This window comes from Schistocerca cancellata, chromosome 9, assembly GCF_023864275.1.
Source record: "Schistocerca cancellata isolate TAMUIC-IGC-003103 chromosome 9, iqSchCanc2.1, whole genome shotgun sequence".
Classification (NCBI taxonomy): domain Eukaryota; kingdom Metazoa; phylum Arthropoda; class Insecta; order Orthoptera; family Acrididae; genus Schistocerca; species Schistocerca cancellata.
The window spans coordinates 16,425,775-16,440,971 of record NC_064634.1 but is presented as its reverse complement, the minus strand read 5'-3'; the positions used below and the strand labels follow the sequence as shown (position 1 = coordinate 16,440,971).

The 15,197-nt window shown below is 43.9% G+C and overlaps 1 protein-coding gene across 2 annotated transcripts in view; it reads left to right on the top strand.

The window, feature by feature from the left end:
* Nucleotides 1-8,192: 8,192 nt before the first annotated feature.
* The window catches only part of LOC126101074 (glucose dehydrogenase [FAD, quinone]-like), a 138,711-nt gene continuing 131,706 nt past the window's right edge, over nucleotides 8,193-15,197 (top strand). The window contains exon 1 of one of the 2 annotated variants that reach the window (XM_049911749.1): nucleotides 8,193-8,266. The gene's annotated coding sequence lies outside the window, so the exon portion shown is untranslated. The remainder of the gene's footprint in view (nucleotides 8,267-15,197) is intronic. The other variant, XM_049911750.1, reaches the window with a different exon arrangement.

Here is a 15,197-nt window from a genome sequence, read left to right as displayed (position 1 = left end):
CCAATAGATTGTGGTCAGAATCCACATCTGCCCCAGGAAATGTCTTACAATTTAAAACCTGGTTCCTAAATCTCTGTCTTACCATTATATAATCTATCTGATACCTTTTAGTATCTCCAGGATTCTTCCAGGTATACAACCTTCTTTTATGATTCTTGAACCAAGTGTTGGCTATGATTAAGTTATGCTCTGTGCAAAATTCTACAAGGCGGCTTCCTCTTTCATTCCTTCCCCTCAATCCATATTCACCTACTATGTTTCCTTCTCTCCCTTTTCCTACTGACGAATTCCAGTCACCCATGACTATTAAATTTTCGTCTCCCTTCACTACCTGAATAATTTCTTTTATCTCGTCATACATTTCATCTATTTCTTCATCATCTGCAGAGGTAGTTGGCATATAAACTTGTACTACTGTAGTAGGCATGGGCTTCGTGTCTATCTTGGCCACAATAATGCGTTCACTATGCTGTTTGTAGTAGCTAACCCGCACTCCTATTTTTTTATTCATTATTAAACCTACTCCTGCATTACCCCTATTTGATTTTGTATTTATAACCCTGTAATCACCTGACCAAAAGTCTTGTTCCTCCTGCCACCGAACTTCACTAATTCCCACTATATCTAACTTTAACCTATCCATTTCCCTTTTTAAATTTTCTAACCTACCTGCCCGATTAAGGGATCTGACATTCCACGCTCCGATCCGTAGAACTCCAGTTTTCTTTCTCCTGATAACGACGTCCTCCTGAGTAGTCCTCGCCCAGAGATCCGAATGGGGGACTATTTTACCTCCGGAATATTTTACCCAAGAGGACGCCATCATCATTTAATCATACAGTAGAGCTGCATGTCCTCGGGAAAAATTACGGCTGTAGTTTCCCCTTGCTTTCAGCCGTTCGCAGTACCAGCACAGCAAGGCCGTTTTGGTTAATGTTACAAGGCCAGATCAGCCAATCATCCAGACTGTTGCCCCTGCAACTACTGAAAAGGCTGCTGCCCCTCTTCAGGAACCACATGTTTGTCTGGCCCCTCAACAGATACCCCTCCGTTGTGGTTGCACCTACGGTACGGCCATCTGTATCGCTGAGGCACGCAAGCCTCCCCACCAACGGCAAGGTCCATGGTTCGTGGGGGGCTAATAAACATATACAATGAATTTTGTTTTTTGATGAACGGGAAACATAAAGTTTTTTTCATACCTTTTCATAGGTGTTCAATATGCTCCCCTTGAGATGCAGGGCATGTCAATGCGTTACTCAAATTGTTCTCACCCTGCAGCGAGCATGTCTAGAGTTACAGCTTCCACAGCTACTGTTATGCGATGTCTGAGTTCATTCATTGTTCTTGAAACGGAAGCACATAAAGAGAATCTTTTATAAATACCCACAAGAAATAATAACATACAGTCAGGTCCAGTGACCTTAGAGGCCAGTAATGTAAGGCCGAATCATTCGGTGCAGTGTGATCGATCCACCGTTGAGTAGTCCTTTGATTTAAAAATTCCCGCTCTTCCAGACGCGAGTGTGGCGGGAGCCCCATGCTGTTGGTAAACGAAGTCGTTCGAATCAATCTAAAGCTGTGGGAAAAGAAAGTCCTACAGCATATCGAGACATGTGCTTCCTGTAACAGTGTTCTCAGCAGAGAAAAATGGACCATGCACCTGGACCGATGACCTAGCAGTTTGCCCCCCCCCCCCCCCCCTCCATCCCACCATTCCCCTTAACCCAATCAAATAACCAACCATACACCTTTTCCCGTGAAACTGTGCAAAACACATTACATTTTGGAAAAAAAATCCCTCTCATGTGGTTCCGTACCCCATACTCTCACATGGAATTTTGGCTCGTCACTAAACACTAAGCGTGGAAGGAAACTGTCCATCCTCCATCTTGTCGCGAACGAAATTACGTCGTTATTTGTCACCTTCACGAAGAGCTTGCAGTAGCTGGATTTTGTACGGTTTCATGAGCAAATGTCGACGCAACACACGCCAGACGGACATCGGCAGCACGTTGAGCTGTCGCGTTGCACGGACAACGGATTCCTGCGGACTTCTTGTGAAACTGTGGCGGATGCATTCGACGTCTGGGAGACACTAGGGGACGGCCCGGCGGTCTGCCTTTACACAGACACCCTGTTTCTCGGAATTTTTCATGCCATCGTGTAATGCTCTGTGCTGTAGGAAGACCCACACCATACCTATTACGAAAGCGACGCTGAACAGTTATTACTGACCGCACTGCGCAAAACGTAGAACACAAAACGCTTTCTGTTGTCCCGACTTCATTTTTACTAGAACTGAAGTGGGGCACACACTGCTGCTACCTAGCGGTAGCCATATAGAACTCGCGAGTTTGCTCTTTCCAGCAGTACGTTGTTCACGTACATATCTGAAATAACATAGTAGTTGTGGTTGTTTAAAAACCGGATGATTTTTTTTTATATATACGTTGTATTTTGGATGCTCTCTCATTCTGACCCACCGGGGTGAAGCAGCGGAATGAGATTTATTTTTTTTTCCTTACTCAATGTAACTGCTCTAGCTTACCGCTTGGCATGGTAAACGTGTTAAAACTTATTTTCATCAACTCTGAGACGGAAAAATTGCTCCTTCGCCAATTCCGCTTCAAAAAATACAGAACGATTTCGGCATGAAAGAAAGACACACATCAATTTCCCCGTTACTGAAAAGGATTTAACGGAGACGGCTGTCCGATCGCGTGGAACAGAATATTTTGCTTTGATGGGAACGAGTGTTTCTCCTGTGCTGTTAACATTAAATGGTTAATTCCGAAGACATATAAGAGAGACGTATCTACATCTACATTGATAGTTAAGTGTGCGACAGAGGGTTAATCGAAACACCGTCAATCTATATATTTACCGTTCCACTCTCCAACGGCGCACGGGAAAAGCGAACAGTTAAATCTTTCTACGCAAACTCCCATTTCTCTTATCTTGTTATGATGATTACTCCCCCCTATCTAGAAGGCCGCGAACAAAATATTTTAGCACTCTGAAGAGAAAGTTGGTGATTGAAATTTCATAAGAAGATCTTGTCACAGCGAAAAACGCATTTTTAATGACTGCTCCGTTCTCTCCCACCGCCTACCACTATGGTATAACGTGTGAGGTTGGTCTGTAACTGATCGAAATCTGTAACAACAAAAATAAACGTTTCTTGCAGTCGAAAGTGTTTTTGCTCATTTTAAAGTACTAAGAAAAAAACACACACTGGAATGGAATGGTGTAAGTAAAGCACTGTTCAGAAATGCTGAACATCTCCCGTTAGCTGTTTATAGATCACTCATTCAGTGTAGAATGTAGGATGATTGAACTGCATTCTCTGGAATTAAATGAATGGAGTCAATAGAGATAAAAACAACTGACACACACTGAAATGAAATGGTGTAAGTAAAGAACCGTTCAGAAATGCTGAATGAGTAATATAATGGATATGTTGTGAGAAAGCAAAATGTCTGCTACGCCACGATTTGAAACTAGATAAAAACAACTGACACACACTGAAATGAAATGGTGTAAGTAAAGAACCGTTCAGAAATGCTGAATGAGTAATATAATGGATATGTTGTGAGAAAGCAAAATGTCTGCTACGCCACGATTTGAAACTTGTGGCGTCACTTTACTTTTAATAAGTTCATCCCAATTATTTCCATCATTTAATTTCAGGTAACTTGATTGAACAGTATTCATGAATTAATTATATCCATAGCTACATGGAAGCGATGTCGCCGTTGTAATTTAATAATGAATGGTGTCCCACATAGGACTGGTACACTTCACGCCCGAAATTCAAGTAGTAAGAAATAGGTAATACTAACATTAAAAAATATGTAGTCACCTGGTTTGCTGGAAGTGGCGCCCACAGGCATCCACGCATTGCTGACTTCGTGCGATGACGTTGCCAGCAACACGCCGTCATTCTGCAGGTGTGATGTTGATTTCTCCAGTAATGTTCCGTTTAAGATTGTGCGAGGTCTGGCAGCATAAACTTTGCTTTTTGGTGTGCCCGATAAATAAGTCACACGATGTTAGGTCCGGGGACGTTGGAGGCCACAGGCCTCTACAGGTAAGTCTGTCTGTCTTCAGCGAACACGTTGTTGATGTGGGTCACACTTTGGAAGAATGTTTGAGCGGTTGCTCCATCTTGTGGAATACTGCACACAGCTTCTCTGCATCTGTTGACTGTGCATAGGAAGAGTCAAAGATCTCTAGATATCTCGCACTGTTTAAGGTGTAATTTAAAAATATGGGGCCAAAAATGCGCATGCCAGACAACGCACACCGAACACCTATCTTCTCTGAGGGGAGACGTTCTTCACGCACAATATGCGCGTTGTCTTGTGACCGTATCTGCAATTCTGGGAGTTTACATAACCCGAAAAATGAAAGCAGGTCTCGTTTGACATGAAGTAAATCGAGGGGTCCAAATAACCGTTAGCAATTCATGTTAACAGCCAATAATGAACCTTTTTTTTCGTGATCCTCAAATTTCAACTGTCACACCACACTTTTAATTTCATATCTTTCAGTACAGGACAACACGATGTGCGAGATACACTAGCCTGCTGCGATAGCTCCTTGCCGACTTGTGGGGACTTCCATGCGAATTCTGCCTGTAGTTTCAGATTTCCTCGCTGTCGGTAAGCTATTACCCTGCACCTTCCGAACTGACCCTACAGCCCGCCATTTCTTGTATAGATCTTGAATAGTGCTAGTCATTGGGATTACAATTACGAATAACTTAAATTCGAACGACCACATAGATAATGTTGTAGGGAAAGCCAACCAAAGACTGCGATTTATTGGTAGAACACTGGGGCAATGCAACAGGTCTACCAAAGATACTGCTTACATTACGCTTGTCCACGCTCTTCTGGAATAGTGCTGTGCGCTGTGGGCTCTGCATCACATAGGATTTACGGACGACACAGAAAAAGATCAAAGAAGGGCAGCTCGTTTTGCATTATCGTTAAAGAGGGGAAAGAGTGCCACAGATATGTTACACGAACCGGGTATGCAGTTCGTGGAGTTGGTACCACCTGCTCCGTCCTCCGGCACCGGTTACCATCATGGTATATGGTCCCAAGATGGCAGTAACTGACCGAAACCGGTACGCACAAACAAAGGTTTCTTGCTACAGAGACTGTTTATGTTCATTTCAAAGTTGCTGAAATGTTCTGCTCAAAAAAAATCAATAAATCTATATCACTAATTATGACAGAAAACTGTAAATTACGATAGGAAACTGTAACTCATGGAAGGTTCCAGAATATGATCGACTTTTACTGGGTCATCAGCCTTGCGGCTGGTTTGATGGGGCCTGCAACGAATTCCTCTCCTGCGCCAAGCTCTTCATCTCAGAGGAACACCTGCGCAAAATGTCTTCAATTATTTGTATGATATATTGCAATTTCTGTTTTCACATACAGTTTTCACCCTCTACAGCTCCCTGTAGTAATGTATTTCCAGATGCCTTCACATATGTTCTATCGTTTTATCCGTTCTTCTTGCCAACGTTTTCCAAACGTCCTTTCCGCGTCGATTCTGCTAAGAACCTCCTCATTTGTTATATTATCAGTCAACCTAATTTTCAGTATCTTTCTACAGCAACGCATCTCAAAAACGCTTCGATTCTCTTCTTTTCCAGTTTCCTTGCAGTCCGCGATACATTACCAATACAATGCTGTGCTCCAAACGCACTTTCTCACAATTTTCTTCCCCAAATTAAGGCCAACGTTTGTTACCAGTAGACTTATTTTGGGCGTGAACGTCCTCTCTGCCTGTACTAGTCTGCTTTTTATACCCTCCTTGCTTCGTGCGTCGTTATTATGTTAATTTTATCTTTAACCTCATTTCAGCTATTCCTCATTACATTCGAAAGTTCTTCTCTCAACCCCACATTGCGTGCCCACTACACTGTTCATTCTGTTCAAAAGGTCGTGCAATGGCAGGCTCTACTGTACTAAAACATGGTCACGTACGGCATCTACTTTCTTAGTAAGCGGAATATAAATTACAAGGTTCGGCTTCAGCACACGAAGAATAAGACCAAGTACAAGCGTTCCGCCAGAGTTCCGGGTTACTGCACTTTAATATTCTCAGAAGCGGATAAATGACTTGCAGATGTGGATAATGGACTAGCGGCTCCTGTGCGGATAGTACAGGTTGAGCGTAAAATCTTTCCCTGAATACAAAAAGTTATTTCTAAGGAACTACAAGGGCCGTTCAATGAGTAATGCGACAGTTTTTCTCGGCCAATTTCGGCTGAAAAAAAAGCGGAATTTATTTGTGGAACATCGTGGAATATTGTCGGTTCAGCCCCTACTGTTTCATGAAAATCGGATAGGTCGTAGCGCAAAACCTAGCCATCAAAATGGCATCTGTAACAAAGGTGCGTTCCAAGCAGAGAGCTGTTATTGAGTTCCTTTTGGCGGAAAACCAGAGCACTGCAGATATTCAGGGACGACTGTAGAATGTCTACTGAGCCCCGGCAGTGAACAAAAGTACGGTGAGGCGTTCGGGGAAGAGTCTGTCATCATCGCAACAAGGTCGCGAAACCTGCGCGATCTGCCGGCCGCACACAGCCTGTGACCCCTGCAACGTCGGACAGCGGCGACACGCTCATTCGAGGTGGTGGAAGGATCACAGGCAACTGGACGTCTCTGCCGGCAGTGCCGATACACCTGTTGGCCCACTCAAAGGGGTGCGCCCACGGGATTCCACGTCGCCTAACGGGAGACGGTAAAGAGCCACGAAGGACCGACCGTCTGTGCAGAATTGCTCGAGCGTTTCGAAGCTGACCGTGCCTTTTTTGTCGAACATCATCACACGCGATGCAAGGCGGGTTCATCATTTCGAACAGGAAAGAAAATGGCAATCCATGGAGTGGTGCAACACCGCTTCTCCCCCGAAGAAAAATTTGCAAGCCACCCCATCAGCCGGTAAAGTCGTGGCGACGACGTTACGGCGCTATTCTGTTTTATGTCCTCTTACATGGTTTCGACGATCAACTCGGAATCGTACTGTGCTACTCTCAGGATTGTGGAAAAATGATTTCGGCGTGTTCGTCGCCACAAAAATGCAAACAATCTCCTCGTTCCGCATGACAGCGCAAAGCATCAAACAAGTTTGCGCATATGAGAGGAGCTCACAAAACTTCACTGCACTGCTCGTTCTGATCCAACCTACAGTCAGAATCTCGCACCTTCCTACTTACATCTGGTTGGACCAATGAAAGATGCACTTCGTGCGAAACAGTACGTGTACGATGGGGAGGTTATGATCCAGCAAAATGTTGGTTGCGACATCCACTAGTAGAGCGGTACAAGGTGGTGTAAGGCCTTTGCACTGAATGGAGATTATGTCGGAAAACAGGGTTTTGCAGCCAAAAGAGTGGGGAATGATATGGTATATTGGAATCCTGAATAAAGCCAATCTGCTTTCAGAAAAAAAATGTGTTGCATTAGTTGTTGGACACCCATCCTATGGCAGATACAAGTATGCGGTTTGTTACACGTGCTAGATTAACTCTACTTTTTTTTTTGTAGATACAATTCCACATGCGTTCTGTTTGTTGCTCATAGAACGCCTAGGCGATATTGAATTTCCTTGCACATATTAGCTAACATCTCCCTCCGTCACCGCCTCTACAATATCTCATATTCGTGCCGTAAGATTCCGCACATGGGCAACTGGTGAAGTGAACACTTTATCCTTAACGTAACCCCACAAAAAAAGTCAAGAGGGTTATGTCTGGCGAACGTTGCGGACACGACATTGGATCGTCTCTACCGATCCGCAAAGATTTCGTCCAAGAACTGGCGAACAAATAACCCTCAGCGAGGCAGTTTTAGAACACCATCCACGGTTGAAATTCTTTTGACTGAGGTGCAAAATGGAAGTGTACACATAAAACCTTGTTGAGTTATGCCACCGTTTGCAACAAATCGGATAGCTGTATCTAGTTCCTAGATTTTCGTAATCGAGGCAACAGTATACGCTCACCCCGTATTTCTGTGACTCCCCCCCCCCCTCTGCCTAAGCAGGCGACGGGTGACACGTGGTGGTCCGGAGGCGGGCGCCCTCGGTGGTAGGGGGCGGCCAGGAACCTAGCGACAGCGACAGCCCCGCGGCCGCGGCCAGCGGCGCGGTCAGTCTGCCGCCGACACCGACAGCCACAGCGCCGCCTCCGCCTCTGCAGCTCCAGCGGCCGTCCGGACCGCAGAAGACACACAGACAGGTAATGGAGGCGTGGCCAGAGACTGCGGTTGTGTTCACACCTGCGACCATCTGCCGTGATGGCCTCGGTTCCATCCACGGGCACTCCGATATTTAGGTCCAAACAAGAGCCATTATCTCCTGCTACCTAATCAACTTACTTACAGCTGGTACGATAGCATTAGTGGTGGGTGAACATTCGGTGCTTTTCTTTCCCCCTTCCGACAATCTTCGTAGGAGGGACGGTCATCACCTAAATGTTACTGGTATTACGTTTTCTACACCTCGCTCTGTATGTAACTGTTCAGTGATACAGTGTTACGGACATAAGATTACTTAGGCAGATAAGAGTTGTGCCTCAAGTTGTGATTTTAACACAAAATGTTTTAATTTCCATCTGTTGTTACCAGGGAATTGCATTTTACACCTCGGTTATACTACGATCAGAATCATTTACTTCACTCGATCATCTAATTTCCGCGATGTGCAATCTTTGAGTGATTACTCATAACATATCCGCCATTTCAGTATATAATTACTGTCGAACGAGAAAAAAGTTTCATACTCGCCAACGATTGAAAATCACTCTTGCCTTTTTTAATTATTTTATTTTTTGTCTTACTGTATTTGTTTGGCCTCTAACTGTCCTGCAATTTAGCCGATTACATTGTTATTTCTTGCTGTAGTGGCCTTCAGTCCGAAACTGCTTCTGTACCCTGTGCAAGCTCCTTCATTTCCATAACCGCTCCAAACTACGTCCTGAATCTGCTTACCCTATTCATCTCTTCGTTTCCCTCTACGATTTTCACTCCCTACACTTTCCTCCAGTAATAAATCAGTGGTTCCTTGATGTCTCAGAATCTGTCGTAGCAACCGATCCCTTCTTTTCGTCAGGTTGTGCCACAAATTCCTTATCTCCCCAGTTCTGCTGCGTACCAGCTCATTAGTCACTTGATCTGGCCATCTAATCTTCGGCAGTCTTTTTTAACACCACATTTGTAAATCTTCTATTCTCTTCTTGCCTAAATGGTTTATCATCCACGTTTCTCTTCCATACATGGCTACACTCCACACATATATCTTCAGAAAAGAATTCCTAACACTTAAATCTATATTCGATGCTAACAAATTTCTCGTCTTCAGAAACGGTTTTCTTGCCATCGGGAGTCTATGCTTTGTACTCTCTCTACTTTTGCGATCATAAGTTATTTTGCTCCACAAATACCAAAATTTACCTACTACTTTGTGTGTCTCGTTTCCTAATCTAATTCCCTCAGCATCACCTGATTCAGTTCGACTACATTCCTTAATACTTATTATGCTTCTGTTGATGTTAATCTTATATCCTTCTTTGAAGACACTCAATTCTGTTCAACTGCTCTTCCCAGTCCTTGGCTGTCTCTGTCACAATTACAATGCCATCGACAAACCTCAAAGTTTTTATTTCTTATCCCTGAACTTTAATTCCTATTTCAAACTCTTCTTTGATTTCATTTAGTGCTTGCTCAATATACAGATTGAATAACACCGCGGATAGGCTACAATCCTGTCTCACTCCCTTTTGAAGCGACTTTCATAACTGTCGTCTAGTTTCTGTACAGATTGTAAATAGCCTTTCACTCCCCGTATTTTACCCCTACTACCTTCACAACTGTTATTTAATATATGACAATTTCACATAATTTATTGTGTTAACAGCGGATTTACGATAAGTCTTACTATTTGTTAATTAGATATTATCACTACAAATAACGGAAGCATACAAACTTTCTTGTTCTTGCGAAGTGCCTGTTAATAATCAGCAATCACGTTTCACTGGAGTAAGATTTATGGTGTTCGTCATTGGAATAAAATAACTCATCAGTCAAGAGACTGAACACTGTACACAAATAACCAATTATAAACTGACAACATACTGTTTCTTCTTCTGGTAACATACCTTGGTGTGCACCTGTGGAATAAATCAAGTCTTACAGCTGCTGTGGCTCGCTGTCTCCCTATCTTGCAATTTAGAGATAAAGATCCGCCTGTAAGACGTGTCATGTAATGTGGACACTTTTTTATTTTTCACTAGCTGCTTATATTTTACGACCCACCGTCTAATTTCTTATTGTGGGTCGTATGTAATGTGGACATAGATTTCTGGTTGCCGGGAAACGTTAGTCGCACATATGGGGAGAGGAATTCCACAGTTTGACACTGACTTACGAAGCTCGGCGTGCCGACTGCCGAAGCGCTACACGCCGAGCAGCAGCTGATTCAGATCTGCCACTTCTGAGGGTGAGCCCCACAGTAAGGAGAGGTCAAAACTTTGATCCTCTAGATATGCACTGGATAACGTCATTGACCATTTTCCAATCTTATGGCTGATGTTCTATGTCGTCGTGAAAGTTTTAACCTTTAATACCGCGTTCTTTTGTGAAAGATTTGTCGAATCCGTGCAAAGTTTTGTCCTTTGTTCATCTGAGAGGTTTTCCAAACTGGCACCGATCACGAAGTGGCCCTTTAGTCACAGTGGTCAACATGTCTGTGTAAGGTAGACTTACAAAGAAAAGTATTCCTTCCGTGATGACAGTCTTTGTTAATTAGTCAACAATTTATTTGTCTCTCATTCCAAGATATCCTTTTACCCACGGAAGTTGCACTATTTCGTATTGTTTGACATAGTGACAGATTAATTCCTGTACATCGAAGATTTAATGGCTCGTTTTCAAGTTCCAAGACTGATGTTCAAGTTTTCGAGGGCGCTCCACGGATCTGTTATCATCAGTATATCACTTATACTATAGCATACGCACGTAAACATGAAGGTCTGTTTACAAGCCGACGATTTACAGAATACATATGTAAACACGTATCCCATTACGGCAGCAGTGTTCTGTAAATCGTTGACAATTACGGGACGTTGCTCTCATTCGAGGCTATTACGACAGCAGTTAATTATGTAAACAAAATGGTTCAAATGGCTCTGAACACTATGCGACTTAACTTCTGAGGTCATCAGTCGCCTAGAACGTAGAACTAATTAAACCTAACTAACCTAAGGACATCACACACATCGATGCCCGAGGCAGGATTCGAGCCTGCGACCGTAGCGGTCGCTCGGCTCCAGACTGTAGCGCGTAGAACCGCACGGCCACTCCGGCCGGCAATTATGTAAACAACAGGCTTACATATTATGAGTGAGCACTCTAAGAATGCGTGTCGCCGAAATCAGCTGATCCTGAGAAATAAATGACTGTGATCGTAATACAGCCTAGATGGGAAACGGAACAGTCGTTTAATAAATTTTTGGCACCCAATATGAAAAAAAACTGTCATTTTTGTTAGGTACCAATGCAACAATCTGTTTTTGGACAGGTAGTAGGCACATCAGCTACAATGAAATGGGACATATTTGTCAAAAATGGACAATTCGTGATTTGCAACTATATTTCATATTAAGAATGTTTTTATTAATTTCTCACTCATATTATAATCGGTTTCTACGTTTTAGCTAGTGATCGTCAGATGATTCCACAGGCAAGTTAAATGGCGCCCGCTAAAGTTGTGATACGTAGGTGGCGAACTAGTCACCGGCTGGACACTCGCGTATCTCGTACGTCTCCAGCGGGCCCATTGAACCCGACCGCAGGATCATCTGTTGTTCACTTGCTAAGAGATCGAAACAGATTATAAAACTATTTGTGTGACCTTAGGGTGAGAAATTAGCAAAAAAAACTTTTACGGGAAATTGACTTCCTTCTCTAAGGCAGGATGCCTAGTCTTTGCAAGTATATATCATACTATTACGCGGCAACCATCACAAGCTAGCGGCTTTCAGCAGTCCAAATATCTCCTAATCCTAATTGAAATACATCCTTCAAATGAAGAAGAATGTTCATTCACTTTCCACCCTGTTGACACTGCTCTTGCGACTATTTCTTTTTTTTTTTAAAGTTGATTCTTATATATATATCTTCTTATTTGTACATGTTAATTTTATGAATGGTCCTGCTTCTATTTTGTAACTGATGGGGTATAAATCCCTATTGTATTTTTAACTGCCGTTTGAAAAAAGAAACTTGTTTACGCATTTACTTTTGGATGCTCTCATTGCCCGGTATTGCTAGTGAAAGCGCGAGCAAATATGCTTGTGATACGGCATTTTAGAATGACAGTTCACGGTCTCATTACCACGAGCTCGTACTACTCGTTGGGTGTTGCAGCTTATTGGCTGTCATTTTCTTGTTTACATGACTGTTATGATTGTTAGGTTTAGAACATACTTTTCTTCTCTTACACATGGATCTGGAAACTATTGCAAGGGACAGAAGAAACCGGCCGCAGAGTGTGACAAACTTGTCAGTGTTAAAAATAAACAATTTTCAATTATACTTAACAGCGATATTTTGCTAGATTAACGCTGGAGGATGGGCGGGGTCTCGAACACAGACAGACCTTTGATTTTCGTGGGCGACGCTCCACACACAGAAGCGTGGGACACGCCTCGGCTCCCAGTACCGCCTCTCTATCGCGACTCAAAGAGTTTGTGCTCGTAATGAGGAAGTGTCTTAGGAATAATATCGATTTGTAATTGATTCAGCTGGCAACTAAAGCTTAACGAGCGTAAAAACGTTGTGATCTTTGGCTAAAGAATTAAAGAGTCACCTGTGGAGTCAGTCGATCCCTACTAATATCAGGGTTTAACAATGTTTCGTGATATGAAATGGGAAGATTTCAGAGGGAACAGTGAACAGTAGAGCGAATGGCAGGCTTCGGTTCATCGGAAAGCTTCTGGAAAATAGCAGTTAGTCAGTGAAAGAGATTACTTACTAAATACACTTACCAAAAAAATGTGAATGACGAGTAACACATGGCATCACAAGTGTCTGAGGCTTTTTTTTCCTAGAGAGTGGACTATAACGGAAATACTGATAAAACCAAGCCTGCAGAAACTCTTTAGAAACACGGCGTAAATCTCACGAAGACCCACAAAGAAAATTCCAGTACTAGTTCACAGCGCGCAGTTTGCGACCGTTCTTCAGACTTCACCGTATCATTCCCGTAGAGACATGAAACGTGATCTCGCACAGTGTCATACAAACGATGGTCCTTCTCACGTTCACCCGATGAATGGAACGGTAAGAAATGTTTGTTTTCATAGCAGAAGTTCCTCATCAACATTTTACTTTTATTTTATTTTTTCCGCCACTAGTATCGGGATCGCAGACCTACTCTCCAGCGCTCGTTCACGAAGACAGCCAAACTGTAGAGCCGGGATCAGGTATAATCCCTGGCCACAGTTCATACTTTAACAGGAATGTAACACACTTAATCAGTTGAGGTCCCGCAAATAAAATTCTCCATCGAAAGTAATGGACAAGATAATAAAAAATGAACAACCTCTGCCATGTATTTTACAGTAAATGGAAATGAGCGTCATTGGCCGGGAGGCCCCTTGCGGGGCAGGTCCGGCCGCCTCGGTGCAGCTCTCACTACATTGGGCGACCTGCGAGCCGGATGGGGATGAAATGATGGTGAAGACAACACAACACCCAGTCCCTGAGCGGAGAAAAATCTCCGACCCAGCCTGGAATCGAACCCGGGCCCGTAGGACGGCAATCCGTCACGCCCAGCACTTTTTTTCCTTTCTTTTTTTGCATTTTGTTCGTTGTTGATCGTTGTGTTTGATCGTTGCGGACGTCACATGACATCCGTTTAAGTTCGTTGTTGATCCTTTCACTCAGTTTTTTTTTTTATTATTATTACAGAGGCGAACCAGCTCTCTGACCGAACACGCTGAGCTACCGTGCCGGCAACCACTCAGCTATCGGGGCGGACTTCATCTAATGGAATTGTCCGCCCCTGGTAGCTGAATGGTCAGCGCGTCGGAATGTCATACCTAACGGCCCGAGTTCGATTCCCGGCTGGGTCGGAGATTTTCTCCGCTGAGGGACTGGGTGTTGTGTTGTCCTAATCATCATCACTTCATCCACATCGACCCGCAAGTCGCCGAAGTGGCGTCAACTCGAAAGGCTTGCACCAGGCGAACGGCCTACTCGACGGGAGGCCCTAGCCACACGGAATTTCCATTGTTATCTAATGGAATTTACTCTCAATGATGACTACAACAGCCTGTGAACAGCAACGTTGGATCGAAGAGTATGAAACGCATTTGGAAATTCGCTTAGAAACTATAAGGAAGTTAACAAGTCAGTTTGCTGAAATATTGCGATCCGCCTGGATACCAGAGAGTAGTTCAAAGCCATCATACGCCAGAGAAAACTTAAAATCCCAAAACTCGGAAAGGAGCTAAGAAAATAATATTTGGCGTTCCTCTGGACGTCTGTGAAAGGAAGTTATAGAAAGACCCGTAAATAGTCGGCAAGAAGACTTCCAACGGCGCTCGTAGAAATGGAAATGAAGTCCCATGCTTCTTGACAGAGCGTAGGGGAACGAAGCGGGAGACCCGCACCGCCGCACTAGGCAAGGTCCTAGTGGAGGTGGTTTGCCGTTGCCTTCCTCCGACCGTAATGGTGATGAATGATGATGATGAAGGCGACACAACAGCACCCAGTCATCTGGGGGCAGGCGAAAATCCCCGATCCCGCCGGGAATGGAAACCGGTACTCGGTGCTCGGGAAGCGAGAACGGTTCAAATGGCTCTGAGCACTATGGGACTTAACTTCTGAGGTCATTAGTCCCCTAGAACTTAGAACTACTTAAACCTAACTAGCCTAAGGACCACACACATATCCATCCCCGAGGCAGGATTCGAACCTGCGACCGTAGCGGTAGCGCGGTTCCAGACTGAAGCGCCTAGAACCGCACGGCCACTCCGACCGGCCAAGCGAGAACGCTACCGCGAGACCACGAGCTGCGGACTGCTTGATAATTTTCTTAGATCTGAAAATCTTATTTCTTTAATGCTGGACTGTAATGAAAATTATTTTAGACTTCACCCACTGTTC